Source organism: Schistocerca americana, chromosome 2, assembly GCF_021461395.2.
Source record: "Schistocerca americana isolate TAMUIC-IGC-003095 chromosome 2, iqSchAmer2.1, whole genome shotgun sequence".
Taxonomy (NCBI): domain Eukaryota; kingdom Metazoa; phylum Arthropoda; class Insecta; order Orthoptera; family Acrididae; genus Schistocerca; species Schistocerca americana.
In genome coordinates, this window is record NC_060120.1 from 641,619,126 (window position 1) to 641,625,317 (window position 6,192).

The 6,192-nt window shown below is 46.1% G+C and overlaps 2 non-coding genes across 2 annotated transcripts; both read left to right on the forward strand.

Annotated features, from left to right (window-relative positions):
* The first annotated feature begins 3,984 nt into the window (after positions 1 to 3,984).
* On the forward strand, positions 3,985 to 4,066 carry Trnas-gcu. Its single transcript has one exon. It is a non-coding gene; the product is annotated as a tRNA-Ser (tRNA).
* Positions 4,067 to 4,862: 796 nt separating this feature from the next.
* Positions 4,863 to 4,944, forward strand: Trnas-gcu. The gene has a single exon. It is a non-coding gene; the product is annotated as a tRNA-Ser (tRNA).
* The last annotated feature ends 1,248 nt before the right edge of the window (positions 4,945 to 6,192 follow it).

The following is a 6,192-nucleotide window of genomic DNA, read 5'->3' on the forward strand; positions in this document are numbered from 1 at the left end:
GTCCTTGCAAGCTTACCGAATTGCGACATTGAACATCAATAAGATCAGTAGCCCACTAAACTTAAAAAATCTTCAAGATTTTCTCTATGCCGCTGATATTGATCTCATCATGCTGCAGGAAGTGACCAATATTAACCTTGACCGTATCACAGGCTACAATGCCGTCGTTAATCCTGGACATGCCACTGATCCAGGGACCGCGATCATGGCTAAGGAAGGGATAGTGATGTCACATGTCGAGCGCCTGGCGTCTGGCAGAGGTATAGCGACTACTGTCAATACTACTAGATTTATCAATCTCTACGCCCCATCCGGCTCTGGGAGACGCCGACAGAGAGCAGAGTTTTTTAAAGATGACATTGTGCCACTTTTTACACCACCTTCGGAACAACTTATATTCGCTGGTGACTTTAACTGTGTCCTCAGTCCCAAAGACCAGACGCCGAACTTCAGTCCGTCCGCCGAGCTTCGCACTCTCATTGAAGAGTTGAATTTAATAGACACGTGGGAGCTTAGACACGGTGACAGGCCCGGATTCACATTCGTTACTGGCCACTCAGCTAGCCGCATCGATAGAATCTACGCATTATCAAATATGAGGGAAGATGTTTTGCAGGCAGAGCTATGGCCGACTGTCTTTACAGATCATGTGGCATATATATGTACCGTCAATTTAGCCAAACAAGGGACGTACAGGGCAAGGGGACCCTGGAAACTAAATGTAGCGTGTTTACCAGAACCCGGGTGTCACACAGTCTTCCGCAATACGTGGGCAGCATGCGAACGAAAGTTTCCCGCGTACGATTCTGCCATTACGTGGTGGGTAAAATGTGCGAAACCCGCCTTAACAAAAGTGATGAAGAATTATTCCCGAGATCGATGTGCCTGGCAGAAGCAAACCCTGGAATTTTACTTTCAGTGTTTAAGAGATTTATATCGAGAAGATGCAACAGTAATAGCAAATCGTACCCATATTAAAAGAATACAGGCTACGATTCTAACCCTCAAACGGAAGCAATTGGAAGGCTGTCAAGTCAGGACACGTCTGCAAAACGCTGTACGGGACGAAACGACATCAATGTATCATGTTATTCGCGAACAGAAAAGGGGGCGCAGAAAGATATTGACAGAACTGCACACTGCAGATGGTCGACTCTTAAACCAACAGCGCGACATACGAAACGAGATTTACAAACATTTCACAGCACAGTTCACGGAGCACCCAGTGGATATGGCGGCGCAGCAAGCCCTTCTGGCTCGCCGTTTTGCGACATTGAGCACGGCAGAAGCAGACGGCCTCGCTGCAGTCATAACTGAAGATGAAGTAGAGGACGCCATTCGAGGGAGCCCACAGAATAAATCGCCTGGCCCCGACGGCTTACCGGCTGAGTTTTATCGAACCTTTCGTCACCATTTAGTTCCAAAGCTGACCTTGGTCTGTAATGATATCTTAAATGCTGGAAGTGATATCTTCAGGGAATTCTGTGAAGGCATAGTGGTATTGGTACCCAAAACCCCAGCGGGAAAGACAGTCGACAATCTCCGACCGCTTACATTACTTAATGCCGATTATAAGATATTCGCGCGGGTCATGATGCAGCGATTCAGTACGGTACTTAGTACTGTCACGGGGGCCTACCAGACGAGCGTTGGGAACACTAGAAACATACAGCAGACGTTAAGTGCATATAGAGATATCATAGCTACAGCCGCCGCTTGCGACATGCGATGCGCTCTCGTCTCGTTAGATTTTGAGAAAGCATTCGATAAAATCAGTCACTCATATCTTCTGTGCTCGATGGCAGCAATGAACTTTCCACGGAAAGTTATTGACACTGTTACACTCCTGCTGCGAAACGGTACGTCCAAGATCTGTCTCAACGGACAACTCAGTAAACCTATTAATGTCGCTCGGTCGGTACGACAAGGTTGCCCGATGTCAATGGCTTTGTTTGCAGTTGCTCTTGAACCCTTACTGTTCTCCCTGGCGCAAGCCCTTCCGGGAATACGCATACATGGCCAGAGGATCGTATGCCAGGCATTTGCGGATGACGTCAGTTTCGTGGTGACGAAAGAAGAAGATTTGGAACGCGCGTTTTAGCTGATATCCACTTATGCAGCCGCATCAGGAGCGAAACTCAACTGTAAAAAGTCTGGCATTACGGAACTTGGTAGAGGACTCGAACTTGGCAATAGCCAATCACTAAAAAGAATGACAACATTTAAATGTCTCGGCATTGAATACACGCGCACCATCCGCTGCACGTCTGCTCTTAATTATCGAAAATTATTGGCACAAATTCGGGCCGGCATACGGCAACATCATTTGCGAAATCTCAACGCCATACAAAGAGTGCTTTTAGTCAATACTTACATTGTTTCTAAAGTGAATTATGTCGCACAAATCCTACCAATACCAAAGGTCATCGCACAACGAATGCTTGCAGCGCTCGGACACTTTGTCAGTAGGGGACACATTTTCAAAGTCCCATTTGCAACCTTGACGCTCCCCTTGGGAAAGGGCGGCCTAAATCTGACTGATGTTTACCACAAAGCGAAAGCATTATATATCAGCAACATGTATAAACAGTGGCAACGATCACCAAATTCCTTAACGGCCCACCTTCTCAATGAAATTGCACCTGCCAGCATGACGCCTCCGGTAAACGTAAGTCACATCCCGACTGCATTTAGCCACTTTAGTACTTTTTTCCTCGAATACAGCTATATTCAAAGCAACATACCTGAGAATGATCTTTACCGGGTCAAAGCACTTTACAGCTGCCTGACGGACAGTAAGCCGCGCAACAGAATAGAAGTGAAGTATAGAGACTGCAACTGGGCCAAGATCTGGGAAAACATTCATGACGCACACTTACCATCGCAGGTGCGGTCTACATGGTACATGGCGGTCAATAGGATCATACCGACAAATTCCAAACTACACATGATCCACTTGGCAGACACTCCGAACTGCGTTCACTGTACTCTCCTAGATACCATCGAACATCGCTTTCTATGCGAAAATGTGAAGGACATCTGGCTGCTCTTTGCACGGAAGCTCTCAAGTATGCTGCGTACTGCACCTAGAATGATTACTCCAGCTGGACTCCTCACTCCTGATGCCGTTCCATACCCTCCGGCAAAACGACGAGCAGTCACTTGGCTTCAAGGTCAGACGGTGTATTATATATTATCGGCGCCAGAAAAAAATAAAGAAGACTATTGGCTATACCTAATAACTCAACACCAGAAACTTCAACGAACCGACAAATATAGAGAAAAGTATGCTTTCTTTCTCCTCCGAACGTTGACGTAGAGCGATATTCCTCCAGGGCGCCGTCGCAGTCCGAAAACTCTGGTGGATGGCCCTTTCACGACTATGATAGTCGCAATTAGGATTCGGAATGCGGCGATCGAACGGCCACGAATATGAAACGGACCACCCCGACAGTGGTGACGCTTTGGGGGATGATGCCTCTCCTGTCGAGAGCTCTGCGAGACTGTTCTACGAGATCCCCGTCGAATTTTGTAGATCTAATATTCAAATTATAAATTATTCGTTTCTTGTTTATTCAATTAGTAAGATTCGTTTATTGAAAAGAAGACGTATTTATGTTATGTTTAACCTTCTCCTGTCAGAGGAAAAGAAGAGTTGTTCCTTCTTGCTGTGGAAGACTCCAGCATCACCAAGTTTATCTTCATACATTCAGTCTCCCTCGGAAAGTGATGAGTTTTCTAACATTCCTGCAGAAGATTTCATTTGCTTCATTTTCCACATCACATATAGTGGTAAACCAAATAACCACATGGATACTGAAGAGAATCCATTTGTTTCATGATTAATTTTTTATTTCAACGGAGATTTTTGCTAATGGCTGAGAAGTCGAGCCGATGAAGGCACTTTTGGCGAGCGTGAGGACGGGCTAGAAGGGGTGGATGGAGGTCCGAAAAAAAAAAAAAAAAAAGAAAAAGAAAAAAAAAGACGAGGTGGCCGACTGGTTAAGGCGTTGGACTGCTAATCCAATGTGCTCTGCACGCGTGGGTTCGAATCCCATCCTCGTCGAAGAATTTTACGTTAAGCACCCATTCCGGATCACACCTTCTACATGCGAAACGCCACTCAGTAGTAGCAACGGAACGTGTATGTGGCAGATAGCATCTGTAAGAAATACGAAACTAAACCGCCTACCAATTGGAAGGACACAACATTCGATAGCGTACGTCTTTCGAATCAAACACCATCTCAAGATCTAAAAACGAATCGAAGTTTGGCACCATGGTGGTGTTTGGGAACGGTGCGTTCTCATTCATATTTAAGTGCTTACTTCTTGCAGTCATTTTAACGTATCGAGCCTATAATACCCCCAACTGTAGCTTTCCGTCCGGTCGCCATACACGGAAGCGATCTGATAGGGCCTGGCTCCATCGCCAACAGCAGGAGCCTCTGGTCTCACAATTCGGCTACGAAGAACGTGGTTTGCTCTTCGAAAGAAACTTGAAAGCAACATCAGCGATGAGGTCATCGAAGGTAACAAATAATTGTTGCGAATCGAGATAATCGCATAGTTCCAGTAGTCGTTATACCTAATGCACAGGACATTTCTCATTTGCATTAGACAACGCTACACGACGATTCGGTGCTTATTTCTGCATTAAGTAAGTGGGCCGACTACTTTCCTCCGATGGGATACCGACGTGGACAGATGCCATCATTAAATGATTCATGAGTGGGAGCTTGGTCAGCTGCACTGCAGCAGGGGATTACAGCGATAACACCAGCCACAGTACGATGCGTTTTCGAATCGACAAACGACTTCTTTCCGTAAGGACTAGCGAAGGACGCAGTTTCCGATGCGTCAGACGAGGTGGCCGAGTGGTTAAGGCGTTGGACTGCTAATCCAATGTGCTCTGCACGCGTGGGTTCGAATCCCATCCTCGTCGAAGAATTTTACGTAAAGCACTCGTTTGCGGTCACTTAATCTCCGTGCGAAACGCCACACAGTAGTAACAACGGCGCGTGTACGTGGCAGATAAAGTGTGTATGAAATACGAGACAAAACTGCCTACCAGATGAAAGCGCACAACATTCCATAGCGTATGCCCTTCGAATTAAATATCATTTCGAGATCTATAAACCAATCATATTTCGGTTCCAGCAAAGAGTATGTTGGTATTTGCGAACGATGAGTTGTTATTTATATTTAAATGCATACCTGTCGCAGTCATTTTAACGTATCAAGCCTATAATAATCTGTAGCACAACTGTCGCCTTCCGACAGTTTGTTTAAAGCCAGGCCGCCATCTACAGAAGCGATTTGGCAGGGCCTACTGGAGAGACTTGACTTTGCAGACATCCGTCGCCAGTGGCCGCCCAAACACCAAGCTCCATCGCAAACAGCAGGACAATCTTGGGCTAGGGGGAACGTCAAAACATTGCTAGCAATATCAGTGTAGCGTATCGAGCTGTACGTTTCGTTGCAGTAAGTCGTGGAAAAGAATGCACAGCACCTTTCTCATTTACATTAGACGAAACTGCATGTCGATACAATGCTTATTCCTGCAGTAAATAAGTGGGCCGGTGATTTTGCCCCGATCGGATATCGACGTGGACGGATGCTGTCATTAAACGATTCGTGAGTGGGAGCTTGGTCGGCTGCACTGCTGCTTGGCATTAGACGTTAACAGCGGCCCAGTACGATGTTTTGAATGCGTTTTCGAATCGACAAATGTCTTCTTTAGGCAAGCACTCGCCGAAGACACAGCTGCAGTTGCAGCAGACGAGGTGGCCGAGTGGCTCAGTCGCGCTTGAGACACGGAGCTACACGGACGTGCTGAGAGCGCTGTTAACCGGAGAGTTTGCGAGTTGTGGTATTTGTGTTGTGTTTACTTTCTGTTCTAAGTGCAGTGAAATTTTCCGTTAATTGTTTTGGAGTTTGTAACCGTTGTCGTTGTTATTATTTAGCGGCCTCGACCGCTTCTTAATTTCTGATATGGCCAGGTTATTTCCCAGGAAAAGTACCCTCCGCTTTGAATTTGAAAAGTCAACCCGTCACGTACAACCGACGTCACTGGAAATTCATGACTGGATAGTGGACGTTATTGGTATTAATTCTGATCAGGTGCACACTGCATATTACGACATGGAGCAATATTGTTTTTTTGTCAAATTGCTGAACCCTGTGTTGCTGG